We start from the raw sequence: 15049 nt of genomic DNA on the forward strand, positions 1-15049 counted from the left end.
AGGCGTGGCGCTCCGAGTCTAGGCGACAACGGGCGCCGTCGTACTCTCGCGAGGTCTCGGGACTGGTGAGGGAAGGTCGCTTCTCGCGGCTTTGTGGGATGGACTGGTTGCCCTGACTGCGGATAACGGTGTTGGAGGAAGGCCCGAGCGTCTGACCTGACTCTAACCAGAGTGCGGCGTCCAGCCTTGGGGACGTCATTCCAGACGCTTATAGGAAACACGTTATGCCGGGGACGAGGAACTGCCCCCAAACGGGTGGAGCGGGTTGAAGGGAATTGAACTGAGCCTAACAATAACAAAAATAAAAAGAAACAATCGTTTTCTCACTCCAGCCTCACGACCTGATGAGGCGTGATCTCCGTTTCACAGATCAGAAACAGGATTCAGTGTTATTGGAACTCATTCAACACTCAGACCTAGAGGAGAAGGGTCTCACCTGCCTGTTTTTGGCAGGCAGGGGTGTGAAACTGAGGGAACCTAGACTGAGGAAACCTAAAATACACTGGTTAGAACGGATGGGGTAACCCCTAATGGAAGATTGGAAATGGGCGATGGTTTCAAGTGGACGGGACTCTGGCAAATGTTGCCCTCTAACTACAGTGGTTCCTCTTATACAAGCCAGAGACTTGGAATTATTCTTGAACTCCACTTTCCCTCCCCTGCCAATCTCTCATTCACTCTTACTAATTTTACCTTTTAATTATCCTCAGAATTCATTTACTTTCTTCGTCTTCGTTACTACCACCGTATTCTACCCAAATGTCACCCAGAGGATTGCAGGAGGCTCCCGTCCTCCATTCTCTCTTGCTCTCCACTGTAATCCATTCACCGTGTAGCAGCTAGAGTAATCTTTCCAAAAAGCAAACCTGGTCATGATGCCGCTGTGCGTTGACCTCTCCCCACTCAAACTCCCGGGCTTGTACCACGGTCCCCCTTGTTCTCTGCTTTCCGACTCTGTTGCCCCTTTCAGTTCCTCAAATTGTCGTGTTCCTCTAGTCTCTGTGTCTGGAATGCCTTTTTTGCTTCCACTTTGCCTATTTGTGCCTGCGAATTGATATTCACTGTTACTTCCTTAGAGAGGGCTCCCTTGAAGCCCTCTACTCATGACCCGCTCTTATCTAAAAAAGATTCTTTGGTTATGTTCTTGAAGAAGAGTGTTTGTTTCCTCAGAGCATGTATCTCAGTTGGTAATTGTATGTTCATCAATGTGAAGATAATATGTTGTGTTTACTAAACTCGATCTCCTCTGCTAGATATCCATGAGGGTGCTGACCCTTTATTTTTGGCTTACCATCATATTTTCAATGCCTTGCGTTGTGCCTAGCTTGTAAAGGTGCTCGATATTTGTTAAATGAGTCAATGGATGGATGAATAATTGATCAAATGAATGCATGGAGAGACATGGAAGATCTCCAAGAAGTAATATTTGAACTTCCTCTTATAAATGAGAAGACTATTCTAGTCACTAGAAATAGTGCTTGCAAAGGCAAAAAAACAGGAAAGAATATGGAGTGTTCCAAGAGTAGTGAGTCCTTACGGGTAGATGGAACATAGGAAATAGTAGGAAATAAAACTAGAAAGGTGGTGGGGCCAGCCTGTGGCCCAGTGGTTAAGCTGGTGCGCTCCACTTCGGTGGCCCAGGATTTCTCCAGTTCAGATCCTGGGCGCAGACCTAGCACTGCTCATCAAGCCCTGCTGAAGTGGCATCCCACATAGCAGAACCAGAAGGACCTTTAACTAGAATATACAACTATGTACTGGGGGGCTTTGGGGAGAAGAAGAAGAAGGTAGAAAAAGAAGATTGGCAACAGATGTTAGCTCAGCTGCCAATCTTTAAAAAAAAAAATTAGAAAGATGGTCTGAGTTAAGATAAAGGGAAAGTCAGCTTGTTCCACTAACAGATACTGTGAATGTGCCAGATCCTAACCACTAGTTCAGGAGAAATGGCTGCTAACAAGCTTTGTGCACATACTGTGTATAAGGCCCTTTGCTAGGCATTTGGAATACAGGGAGGAATAAGACTGAAGTTTGAAGGATGGGGAGGCATCACGACAGAGGCTGGCTGCAAAGTGGCTTCACACGATTTTAAGGTAGTCAATGCAGGGCAGGTCTGGTCCTCAGCTTCACGAACCTAGGAGCTTGAGTTTGCCAGGCTACCCAGAGTAGATCTTGGGAGTGACTCACACTAACCAAATTCGTAAGAGAAATTGAGTGATTTACCATGAGTGATATACCTTTCGATGACCAAAATATTTATGCCTGCTCCTCAGGGCACCACCTTCACAGAGCCAGGGTACAAAGGAGACTGATTTTATATCAGAAAAGTCTTTAAAAGAGCCAATGTTCAGAATATCTGCCACTCCTATCAGAGCATCTAATCTGTTTTCTACGTAGCGGTCAGAGTGATCTGCTTCTGTCTGTCCTTACAGGACCTTGCATGCGAGGATTTGAATTAATCTTCCTCCTCAGGTTATAACATAATGTTTTCATCGGCATGCAAGTCACCTTTCTTGTTTTATTCTATCATCCCCCTTCATTCCCTGCCTGCACTCCTATTCCTCTCCCCCCTAGACATCACTCTAATGTGCTTGATATATATATGTTCTTAACTATGCACGTACACTTGTAAAATATGTAGGGTTGTGTATTAGTTTCCTATTGCTGCTGTAAGAAATTGCCATAAATTTAGTGGCTTAAAACAATGGGAAGTTATTTTCATATAACTTTGGAGGTCAGATGTCTGAAATCAAGGTGTTGGCATGGCTACATTCTTTCTGGAGGCTTCAGGGGAGAGTCTGTTTGCTTCCCTTTTCCAGCTTCCGGAGGCTGCCAGCATTTCTTAGCTTATAGCCCCTTCTTTCATCACTCCAACTTTTTGTATCAGTCATCACATCCACTACTCACTCTGATCTCCTGCCTCCCTCTTATAAAAACTCTGTGATTACATCAGGCCTGCCCATATAATCCAGGATAATCTCCCCATCTCAAAATCCTTAATTTAACCACATCTTCAAAGTCCCTTTTGCCATATAAGGTAAGATTCTCAGATTCAGGTGATTAAGGTGTGAACGTCTTGTGTTTGGGGGGGGGGCGTTATTCAACCTACTACAGGTTGTTTAGTATATGTGTTTTTCATTTGCATAAATGGCATTACCCTGTAATTCTATTTTTACTTTTTTCAGTGAACTCAGTTTCTGGGATCCATCCTTATTGCTATATATAATCTAGTTCATTGCTTATAATGGCTGTTTAGGATTCCATCATAGACATCCATTATACTTTACTTATTCACTTACCACTTCTATAAATAATTCCAGAGGATGATCATCTTAGTGGTCCCCTGTGAATGCATTCAAGAATTTCCTTGGGACATATATCCAGGAGTGGAATTTCTGGGTCATGAAGCTTATGCATACTTAACTTCACTAAGTACTGCCAGATTATTCTTCAAAAGGTCTGTGGCTCTTTACACTCTCAACAATGTTACTTGAAAGTTCTTATGGCCTCTATCCTCTCCAACACTTGATATTATACCACTTTCTAATTTTTACAATTCTAATGGGTTATTTTAAACTACTTTTCTCTGATTACTAGTGAGTTTGAGTGTTGCTTCATATTCTTTCACCCAACAGAGCTTCCCCTCTTTGAAATGCCTGCTCATATCCTCTGTGCATTTTTTACTTTTGGCTTTCCTGTCTTTATTCTTGTCAATTTATAAGATTTCACTGTATATTCTGCATATTAACCCCATGTCCACTTGAGACATTACAAATATTTCCTTTTGGTCTGTAGAGGAATATAGTTGATTTTCTATCTGGCAAACTTAATGAACTCTTTTCTTGGTTTTCCTAGTTTGTTGATTCTGTTGGGTTTTCTATAGAGATAATTATGTGTTTTACAAATAAAAACAATTTTACATGTTCTCTTTCAGTTTTTACACCTTGTTGAGTTTTCTGTTATTCTTGTTGGGTTTGTTTTGTTTTGTTTTTTTTAAGATTTTACTTTTCCTTTATTCTCCCCAAAGCCCCCAGTACATACTTGTGTATTTTTCGTTATGGATCCTTCTAGTTGTGGCATGTGAGATGCCGCCTCAGCATGGCTTGATGAGCGGTGCCATGTCTGCGCCCAGGATTTGAACTGGCCAAACCCTGGGTCGCCAAAGCGGAGCGTGCAAACTTAACCACTCAACCACGGGGCTGGCCCCTCTTGTTTTGTTTTGTTTTGTTTGATTTTGTTGGTTTTTTCTTACTTCATTGTACAGAACTTCCAATATTATGTTAAACAGTAACAGTGCCAGGGGCAATCTTGACTTGTGGGAAACCATCTAAAATTTTTCCAAAGAATAACCTATTTTTTCACCTGTTTTATGAAACAAGCTCAAACTTTACAGAAAATTCACATGAATAATACAAAGAATTTTTTTGCTTAACCATTTGAGCGTAAGTTGTCAATATATTGCCCCATCTCCCCCTAATATTTTAGTGTATATTTCCTGCTAACAAGGACATTCTCTTACATAACCACAATAAAACCATCAAAATCAGCGAAAGAGTATTAATGCATTCTTACCATCTAACCTTCAGAACCCATTCAAGATTCATCAGTTTTCTAAGTAATGTCCTTTATAGCAAAAGGATCCAGTCCAGAATCGTGTGTCAGATTTAGCTGTTATGTCTCTTTAGTCTCCTTCAATCTGGAACAGTTCTTTATTCTTAACTTTCAAGACCTTGACACTTTTGAGGATTACAGGCCAGTTATTTGCAGAATGTCCCCCAATCTGGATTTGTCTGATGTTTCTTCCTGATTAGAGTCAGGGCATCTTTGGCAGGACTGTCACAGAAATGATGCTGTTTTCTTCCTACTGCACCCTATCCGGTGGCATCCATTTCCCTTTGTCCTGTTACTTGATTAAAGTGCTATCTGCCAGTTTTCTCCACTGTAAATGACTCTTCCCCCTCCATAATTAATATTTTGTGTGAGGAAGTACTTTGAGATTATGTAAATATTCCATTCCTCATCAAACCTTCACTTTATTTACTTAATTATATCAGTATGGACTCATAAATTCCTATTATATTCAGTGGATGATTATCCAATGACTAATATTGTTGATTCTGATACTCAAGTTCTCTCTGATGTGGTCAGTGGGAACCCTTTCAAGTTGTCTTCTGTATTCTTTCAGCATAACCGTCTCCTGTTAGCATTCATCATTTTTTAGCATTTCTTTTCTTTCTGGCATAGCAACATGTTTCAGGCTCAATTTATACTTTCCCTGCATCAGCTCTGGAATCAACCATTTCTCCAAGGAGCTCTGGTTCCTTTTAGTGGAGAATTTAGTTTAGAAACAAAGAGCTGGACACTAGCTGTGCTCATTGCTTATTAGGCTATTGCTGCCCTCAAGCCCTCTCAGTGGACAGAGCTAGGGGATATACTCTACACCCACACACACATCTGAAAGCACCTCATTTACATCTGTATTTCTAGATCTAAATATATTGAAAACCACGAGTTTAAGATTGGCCTTTAGGGACTGGCCCCATGGCTAAGTGCTGAAGTTTGCATGCTCCACTTTGGTGGCCCAGGGTTTCACCACTGCGAATCCTGGGCACAGACATGGCATTGTTCATCAGGCCATGCTGAGGTGGCATCCCACATGCCACAGCTAGAAGGACCCACAACTAAAATATACAACTAGGTACCAGGGGGCTTTAGGGAGAAGTAAAATCTTAAAAAAAAAAAAAAAAAGACTGGCCTTTAAAAACCATATCATTTACCTGGCTTAAAATACTTCAAAGGCTTTTTATTGTTTTTACCAAATTATCTTAGGAACTTGCCAAAATAAGGGAGGCTTTCTTCTCTTTGCCAGACTCCTTTTAATGAATTGAGATTAAAAATTTTCACAATAAAAAGAGAGATCAGCCAAAAAAAAGATTTTGTTCTATAGCTGATTTATTTTAAAATTAAGATACCCAAATATTAAATAATAATCAGACATAACCTACAGTGGTTTCTTAGCCCTCTGCTGGTGAGGTTTATTCTTTCATTTCAAATATTTAAGATTCCTTTGTCTTAACAGGGGTAGCACAGAGAGTTTCATTTATGGTCAAGTTCTGTGGATGTGGCCTAGTCACTGGTTCCTGGAAGAAAGGTGTTAATATTCCCCTTGTGTAATCTTTATTAGGGCAGAAATTACTAACAATGATGACAACCAACTGCAACTTTTTCTTTCTCATTTGAGGTATTAAGAAGCAAGCATTGGGGCTGGCCCAGTGGCGCAGCAGTCAAGTGTGCATGTTCTGCTTCGGTGGCCCGGGGTTCGCTGTTTTGGATCCCGGGTGTGGACATGGCACCGCTTGGCATGCCATGCTGTGGTAGGCGTCCCACATATAAAGTAGAGGAAGATGGGCACGGATGTTAGCTCAGGGCTAGTGTTCCTCAGCAAAAAGAGGAGGATTGGCTGCAGTTAGCTCAGCGCTAATCTTCCTCAAAAAAAAAAAGCGAGCATTTTCTATTCTCTAACAGAAACCTTTAAAAGTAGCAAGCATACTGGTCTGGGCAAAGAGATATAAGAATTTTGTTGTATGTTGTATAAATTTTCTCTTGGACTAGACAGACCTCACTCCAGTAACAACAGTGATAATTTAGCAATTCCATTTCTTCTCCAGAAAAGGAAATATTGTAACATGGCTTTTCTAGAGTACTTTGCAGCTATGGTCAGGATCAACCAAAGTTTTTCCAAGTATTATGGCTCATAAGGCCCTACATTGTCTCCTTCTCTGCCTCCTCTCCAACCACATGCAGACCCCTCTCCTCTCTTACTAAGATCCAGCTACAATGGCTGGATCAGTTGGATAAACCCCATGCAACAGTGGCTTAAATGAGATATAAACTTATTTATTTATCTTCCACTTAAAAATCCAATAATACACTGTGGTGCAGGATGTTGATTGTGGTGGAGGTTGTATGTGTGTGGGGACAGGGAGTGCTATGGGCTGAATTGTGTGCCCCCCCCAAATTCATATGTTGAAGGCCTAACCCCCAATGGGATGGGATTTGGAGATGGGGCCTTTGGGAGATAGTCAGGTTTACATGAGATCCTAAAGGTAAGGCCCTCATGATGGGATTAGTGCCCTTATAAGAGAAACCAAAGAACTTGCTCTTTCTACTCCCCTCCAGCCCCCCACAATGTGAGGACACAGTGGGAAGGTGGCCGTCTACAAACTAGGAGAGGAGCCCTAACTATCAGAAACCAACCATGCTGGCACCTTGATCTCAGACTTCACCCCTGGAACTCTGAGAAAACTAACTTCTGTTGTTTGAGCCACCCAGTCTATAGTATTTTGTTACGGCAGCCAGAGCTGATTAAGACAGAGGGTATATGGAAATTCTCTGTATTTTCCAGTAAATTTTCTCGTGAACCTAAAACTACCATAAAAAAATAACGTTTGTTAAAAAAAAACAATTCAATAGTAGGCAATCCAGGGCTGGTACGGCAGTTTCTTCCAGCTCAATATCCTGTCCTTCCCTGGGTATGGCCCTTATCCTCAGGCTCCAGAGTGGCAGGATGTGGACAGGTTCGAAGAAGGAACAAAGAAGAAGCAGGAGAAAGGGCTCTCACCAGCTATCCCTTAAAGAAGAGCTGCAGGTTTGCCACATGATACTTATTCTTGCATCCTATTGGCCAGAACTTAGTCACATGACCATACCAAGCCCTATGGGAGGCTGGGAAATGTGGTCTTTATTCTGATTGGTGATATGCCAGCTGATATTTTTATTATTGTGGTCGAAGAGAAAACTGATTTTAGAGGACAGGTAGCAGCATCTGCCATCACTGGCCTTTCTTTAGTTCCTCAAACATTGCAAGCTCCTTCTGGACATTTAGGGCATTTTCCCAAGCTGTCTGCCTCCTTCTCAACCACAGCACTGTGTCCAGCTGCCAGAGTGGAGCTACCTGGGTTTGAATCCCTTCTCCTTTCTAACCCTGTAACCTTGAGCAAGTTGCTTCACCTGTAAATTTCCTCATCTATAACATGGGGATAATCATTGTATCCATCTAATAGGTTGTTCTGAGGTTTAAATTAGTTAATTCTTGACAAGAAATTTATTGGGTAAGCACTCAGTAAATGTTAGCTACTATTATTTTTAACTATTATTGAGATTTTACTTTCCCTCTCACTTCCTTAGAAATATCTTTCCTATTATTTCTTTCACTATTCTCTCTCATGGTATCTTGTTCTGTTCCTTCATGCACCTCCAGTTTATAATTATATATTTAATTGTTTACTTACTTGTATTATCTGTTTTTTCCACTGAACTGTAACCTCCATGAGTGGACAGTGTATTTGTTCATCTTTATGTCCACAGAACAACCTCGTACCATACCTGGCATATGACCTGAGAGCAGATGCTCAATAGATAGAAACAATGTAGAAACAATGACTGAATAATAGACAGATGGAGGACAGGCAACGTAGCTCTCGGTATCTACATGAGATGCCACTCATGGCTTTTGTTTTTGTTTCTAGCTTGAAAATATTTTTCTGTAATTATTATTTAGATTTAATGTTTTATTAATTTTTCTTCTTTTTATTTTACTTTATGAGGTCATATTGGTTTATAACACTGTGTAATTTCAAGTGTAACTTATTATATATCAGTTTCTGTATAGACTGCATCTTGCTCACCACCAATAGTCTAGTTTTTATCTGTCACCATACATATGTGCCCCTTTATCCCTTTCACTCACCCCCTCCACCCCCTTCCCCTCTGGTAACCACTAATCTGTTCTCTTTATCCATGTGTTTATCTTCCACATATGAGTGAAATCATACAGTGTTTGTCTTTCTCTGTCTGGCTTATTTCGCTTAACATAATACCCTCAGGGTCCATCCATGTTGTTGCAAATGGGATGATTTTGTCTTTTTTGTGGCTGAGTAGTATTCCACTATGTATATAAAACACATCTTCTTTATCCATTCATCAGTTGATGGGCACTTGGGTTGCTTCCATGTCTTGGCTATAGTGAATAATGCTGCAATTAACCTGTGGCCCTGAGCTAACATCTGTTGCCAATCTTCCTCTTTTTTGCTTTAGGAAGATTAGCCCTGAGCTAATGTCTGTGCCAGTCTTCCTCTGTTTTGTATGTGGCTTGCTGCCACAGCATGGCTTGGTGAGTTCTGTAGGTCCACACCCAGGATCCAAATCCATGACCCTGGGCCACCCAAGCAGAGGGCACCAAACTTAATCACTATGCAGCCAGGGTGGCCCCTCTCATTCTCCCTTATCTACTGTGGTGGCCGGCCACACGAGCCAAGGCTTGGTCAGTGACTGTAGCCACTGCATGTCAGAGCTAGAGGAGCCACTGGGAGAGGACTCCCAAGCCCACTGCCAGGCAGTCCAGAGCTGAGTGCCTTCCACAGGCCCCTGCTGACTCGCCTGCTCCATGACCCTGGTGTCTTCTATCTTCTTCCTCCCTCTGAGTGGCCCTGAGCCCCTGAGCCCCTTCCCTGTGTCACCCCTGCCTGAGCCTGGCTCCCCCTCAGCTCTCATCAGCTCTGCTAAGACACCTACGCTCAGCCCTATGTACCCCAGTGGCTGCGGGGCGAGGCGGGGAGGGGGGGGAGGAGGGGAGGAGGGGAGGGGGGCGGGTGGGGGTTGGGGGGAGCTCCCACTTCTCCTTCAGCCCTGAGGACACGCAATGGTACCTGCAGGCCCACACCCACCCAGAGTGTCTACAACCAAAGCGTCTACAACCTGAGTCCCCACGCCCTCCTGCACTACCCTGGACCGGTGGTGCCCCAGCCCCAGTGCCCTGACAAGTGCCCAATGATGCCGTCCCTGGCATCCAGGACCCCACTCCTCCCCTCTTCGGTCTCGGGGGCTCCTCTTCGTCCCCATTCAAGTTTAGGCTCCAGCCACCGCGCTGAGACGCCGGCAGGAGCCGGGGAGAAAGCTGAGGGGTTGGGAAGCTGGCCCCGCCGCCACCGCCGCCACGGGTCAAGGTGGAGCCAGTCTCCGAAGGCGAGTCGGAGGACCTGGAGGTGGGCGACCTCAGCGATGAGGAGAAGGAAGGCGCGGAGGTATTCCAGGAGCCCCGTGCCCCACCTGCGCCCTCCCCCTCGTCCCCGGCCCCCAGCCGGACCCGCGGGCACCGGGCAGGCCAGGCATGGTGTCCCGCAAGCTGCGCCTTAAAGGACCCTGGAGTGAAGACTCGCCTGGACAGGTAGGGGCCCGCTGCGGGCTGGACGAGGAGGGCAAGGGCCGAGGCAGAGGGACGCGGAGCCGAGCCCTCCCCCGAGCGGCGACCTCTGCCCGCCAGCGCTCCGCCGCCCAGCTCTCTCCGGAATGTCGTGGAGCCCCGCCGAGCCCTGCGCCTCTTTCGCTGCTTTACCCGCCTCCCAATTCCCTGAAGGTGAGGACGGCTCTCTGGTCTCTTCTCTGCCACCTCCCTTTCCCCTCCCCACATTATGTATAAAACTTTACTTTTAATGATGAGGGGTGCCCTGGTGGGCCACAAATCTCTGCAAGTGCCTGCTGTCCTTCTCCCGCTTCCCATCCCCGCTGTGGTCCTGCCCCTTCACCCCTCCACCCCATGCTCCTAGGACTGGCCCATGGGCAGGCGGGCGGGCGGGAAGGGGGTGCCCTGAGACCAAAGGGGAAGCGTCCTTGCCTCCCGGGGTGGGGTTGGGGGGGAGCAGTGCTGTGATCAAGCCTTATTCTCTACTGGGGACCTGAGGATAGAGAGGAGGGAGGGGCGGCTGCTGGAGACTGTGAACGATGAATGAAAACAATGAAACTTTGAACCTTTGAGGGGAAAAAAGAATTATCTGGATTTCTGGCCCACTGAGACTTCTTTTTCTGGTTTTAGAGCGTGGCTAAGTATGTGTTAACTTGTTGGTATCTATTTTCCGTCATTTCTAGAGGTTTGGATGTCCCGTGGTCAGTTTTACGTGTCAGCTTGGGAGGGCTGCCGTCCCCAAACACTAATGTAGGTGTTGCAGTGAAGGTGCTTTGTGGATGTGAGTAAAGTCCACACTCAGGTAAATTTAAGGGAGGGAGATTATCCTGGATAATCTAAGGGAGCTTGATTCAATCTGTTGAAAGGCCTTAAGAGCCAAGCTGAGGATTCCTTGAGGAAGAAGAAATTCTGCGTGTGGACAGCGGCTTTGGTCTGTGCCTGAGAGTCCCCGCCTGCCCTTCTTGATGACCTGCCCTCTGGGTTTTGATCTTGCCCAGCAAGCCCCAACAATTGTATAATCCAATGACTCGCAACGAATCTCTTAATGTGTATCTCCTGCTGGTTCTGTTTCTCTGTTTGAACCCTGACTGATGCAGATCTTGGTCCCTGCAAATGGGTGCTGTTATAACAAATACTTAAAAATGTGGAAGTGGCCTTGAAATTAGGTTATGGAGAGAGTCTGGAAGAATTTTGAGGAGTGTGATAGAAAAAGCCTAGCTGCCTCGGACAGACTGTTAGTAGAAATATGAGTGTCAACAACTCTGCTAGTGAGGGCTCCGAAGGAAGCAAGGAGCGTGGTAGAGAATGCCTACAGCATCTCAGAGGACGCCTAAGTCAGACGACTGTTGGTGGAAATATGGATGTTAAAGGTGCTGCTGGCATTGAGGGTTCAGAAGGAAAATGTTATTGGAAAATGGAAGAAAGGGCATTTTTTAATATATCATGGCAGAAAGCTTAGCAGAATTGTGTCATACAGTTATGTGGAAAGCCAAATTTGATATGGATGGACTTGGGTATCTGGCTGTGTTGCCAGGTGTTGAAGTTGTGGCCTGGTTTCTTCCTGCTGTTTACAGTAAAATCTGAGAGGAAAGAGATGAATTGAGGGAAGAACTGTTAAACAAAAATGAATCCGAACTTGATATTTGGGAAGCTCTCAGCCTACCCATATTGCAAAAGATGCTAAAATTAGGCCATTGACTGTCAGGAAAGTGTGCTCTGAAGAGAAATCCAAAGATGTACCTGGACAATCTTTTGCTAGTGCCTAGGGACGACCACAGGTCGGAGTATTCAGTCACACAAAGGGCCCTTTGGAGAGATTAGCCATGTGACTTATGGATCTCCTCAGCCATCAAAGCAGAAACCATGAATAGAAATGGGATTATCCTTGGGGTCCACCGGTGGCGCAGCAGTTAAAGTGTGCATGTTCTGCTTTGGTGGCCCGGGGTTTGCCCGTTTGGATCCTGGGTGTGAACATGGCACCACTTGGCACACCATGCTGTGGTAGGCGTCCCACATATAAAGTAGAGGAAGATGGGCATAGATGTTAGCTCAGGGCCAGTCTTCCTCAGAAAAAAGAGGAGGATTGGCAGCAGTCAGCTCAGTGCTAATCTTCCTCAAAAAAAAAAAGAAAGAAAGAAAGAAATGGGATTATCCAAAAAGATTTGTGGAGGTACCTCTTGTCTGACAGAGTGAATCCCAGAGACATTCACAGGAGACGTACACGATTCGTGCGAATGTCGTACAAGCAGAGACACTGCCAGCTTGAATGGAAAGAAATGGAGCGAGGGCAAAATGAAAGAAAGCCGTCAGACTGCCAAAAGGTACAACCAGAAAACAAACAGCTGGAAACATGTGGAAAAGGAAGGATGATTCCAAGGACAGGGCTGTGAGGCCAGAAGACAGAGCCAGGAACCACAGAGGATTATTCCCAGGCCTTGAAACCTAACGTTATTTTCCCAACTGGATTTTGAAATTGCTTCAGAAACTCTTTTTTCTCTCCTTTTTCTCCCTCTTTGAAAGGGAATGTCTGTAACTGTCATCGTATGCCTGTCCCACTGTATTTTAGGAACAAATAACTTGTTTGCTAGTTTCACAAGTCCACAGATGGAGAGGAATTTTCCCCAGGATCAACTATACCCATAGATGCACCCATACCTAATTTAGATGATTTAAATGATGATATTTGGGACTTTCGAGCTGATGAGATCCAGATGAGATTTTGCTCTTTGGTTGATACTATAATGTGTTGAGATTTTTAGGAACCTTGAAATGGGGTGAATTTATTTTGTATGTGAGACCAACAGGAATCTTTGGAGGGCAAACTATGATAAGCATAATAATGCCCTTCCCAAAAGATGTGCACATCCCAATCCCCAGAATGTGTGGATGTTTTCTTAGATGGCAAAAGGAACTTTAATGATGTAAATTAAAGATTTTGAGATGGAGAGATTAAAATCTCTCCTGGATTTTCTGGGTGCACCCAATGTAATAACAAGGATCCTTATAAAAGGGAGCAGGAGGATCGGAGTCGGAGAAGATGTGATAACTGACGCAGTGATCAGAGGGGTGGGACTGCTGGCTTTGAAGACAGAAAAGGGCCAAGGGCCAAGGAATGTGGGCGGTCTTTAGAAGCTGTAAAAGGCTCCTTGAGAACTTCCAGCAGAAACGCAGATCTGTCACCCCATTGGAGACTTCTGACCTCCAGCACTGGAAAATCATTACATTTGTTGTTTTAAGCCACTAAGTTTGTGGTAATTTGTTACCATGCAATAGGAAATTAATACAGCATGAAAAAAGGCTGCAGCAATGCCCAAGCTGTCCCCTCGAAACAGGACAAACCCTTTGAGGTTTACCCTGCTGAAGAATAACTAGAACTGTGAGCCTTGGTTTAGCGTCTGACGGCCCCACGGTGCGCTGCTGAGGGGAGCAGTTTAGGAGGCCGCATTCTGAGGCACGCCACCTCATTCTCCCGCCGACAGGATAGCCGAGCCCACTCACCTCTGCAGGAACCATCTCATTTAATCTTCGCAACAATCCTGATAGAGATAAAGAGAACTACTATTGTTATCTCCATTTTACAGGTGAGGAAACTGAGGCAAAGAGAGGTGAAGTATCTTTCCCAAGGTCATGCTTGTAATAAGTAGAAGATCCAAGATCCTGATGCAGATTCTTAACCACTATGCCATCTGTTAAACAAAAATTGTACTTTCACACTCTTTCATTAGTTTAAAAAATACTTGCTTGAACTATGGGATTAGATAATGAGTGTCAAAAACAGATTTAGGAACAAAACCAACCAAGATTTGTTATGCATTTAACAACATTTGTTAACTAGCGGGAACTGAAGTGCACAGGGGTCGAGAGCAGCCTGTTATCCTAGAGCTCAGTGTTATGATCTCTGAGGGTATGTCTCACGACGGACTGGAAAAATGTCAATCAATCTGGCAAGGCTAGTAAAGTGAACATCTTCTGTGGTAGTATGTGAGAGCCGAACCAGAGAAAGCCCCAGAAGTCAGCCTGCAATTGCTATTAGGCCCATGGAAGCCATAGGACAATTGAAGCCATGAGTAAGGAGAAACTATGAGTAAACAAAAGCCAGGGTAGAGGCGGAGGTCATTTGCTCATTGTGACAGGAGCAATAGAAGCAGTAGGACCCTGGCTCAGGGAACAGGGTGCTCCTGCTGCTGAGGGGCTTCCTGACCCCTCTCATGCTCAGCAGGCCCAGCCGGGCTGCAGAGCCCGTTCTTCCTGTGGGGCCGGGCCACACAGTCGTTTCTCGGTTCCTGGGAACCAACTCGCACTCCACCCCAGGCAGCTGCAATTCTCGTCCCCCTTATTTCCATGTGTAACCTCACAATTAACTCCCCCTTGCCCAGGATATTTGGTTAGTCTCTGTTCTTTGCAACCCAGATAACTGAACTCCTTCTTCAACCCTGAGGAACTATGCCTGCTACCACAGTGGGCACCTCCCCGGGACCCGGGATACATGTGCCCACCACAGTCCGGTCCCCTCTAGGGGATCGACTAGATAAATGTGGCCACATCCTTGCCTTGGAGATAACCTTCTTATAGATGTCGTGAAAACTATCTCCCTTCTTCCACCAAGTGGAGTGCAATAAAATCCATGTGGTATCAGCTCTCTTAATTACAGTCAAATGCCAGGCCTGTCTCCCTGAGGTTGGCATCAGATCCTCTTGATTAGAGTTGGATTCTGAGTTTTCCAAAAACCCTTCAATCACATCCAAGTCTGAGGTTCTGTCATTTCAAGAGGTGGCTGGGCCCACCTGTGACAACTTGATTTTTCTAAACTCC

At 44.9% G+C, this 15049-nt stretch overlaps 1 pseudogene; it reads left to right on the forward strand.

Annotated features, from left to right (window-relative positions):
* The first annotated feature begins 875 nt into the window (after nt 1-875).
* On the forward strand, nt 876-10226 carry LOC124226989 (ETS domain-containing transcription factor ERF-like; annotated as a pseudogene).
* Nucleotides 10227-15049: the final 4823 nt, after the last annotated feature.

The sequence above is a fragment of the Equus quagga genome, chromosome 1, assembly GCF_021613505.1.
Source record: "Equus quagga isolate Etosha38 chromosome 1, UCLA_HA_Equagga_1.0, whole genome shotgun sequence".
Classification (NCBI taxonomy): Eukaryota; Metazoa; Chordata; class Mammalia; order Perissodactyla; family Equidae; genus Equus; species Equus quagga.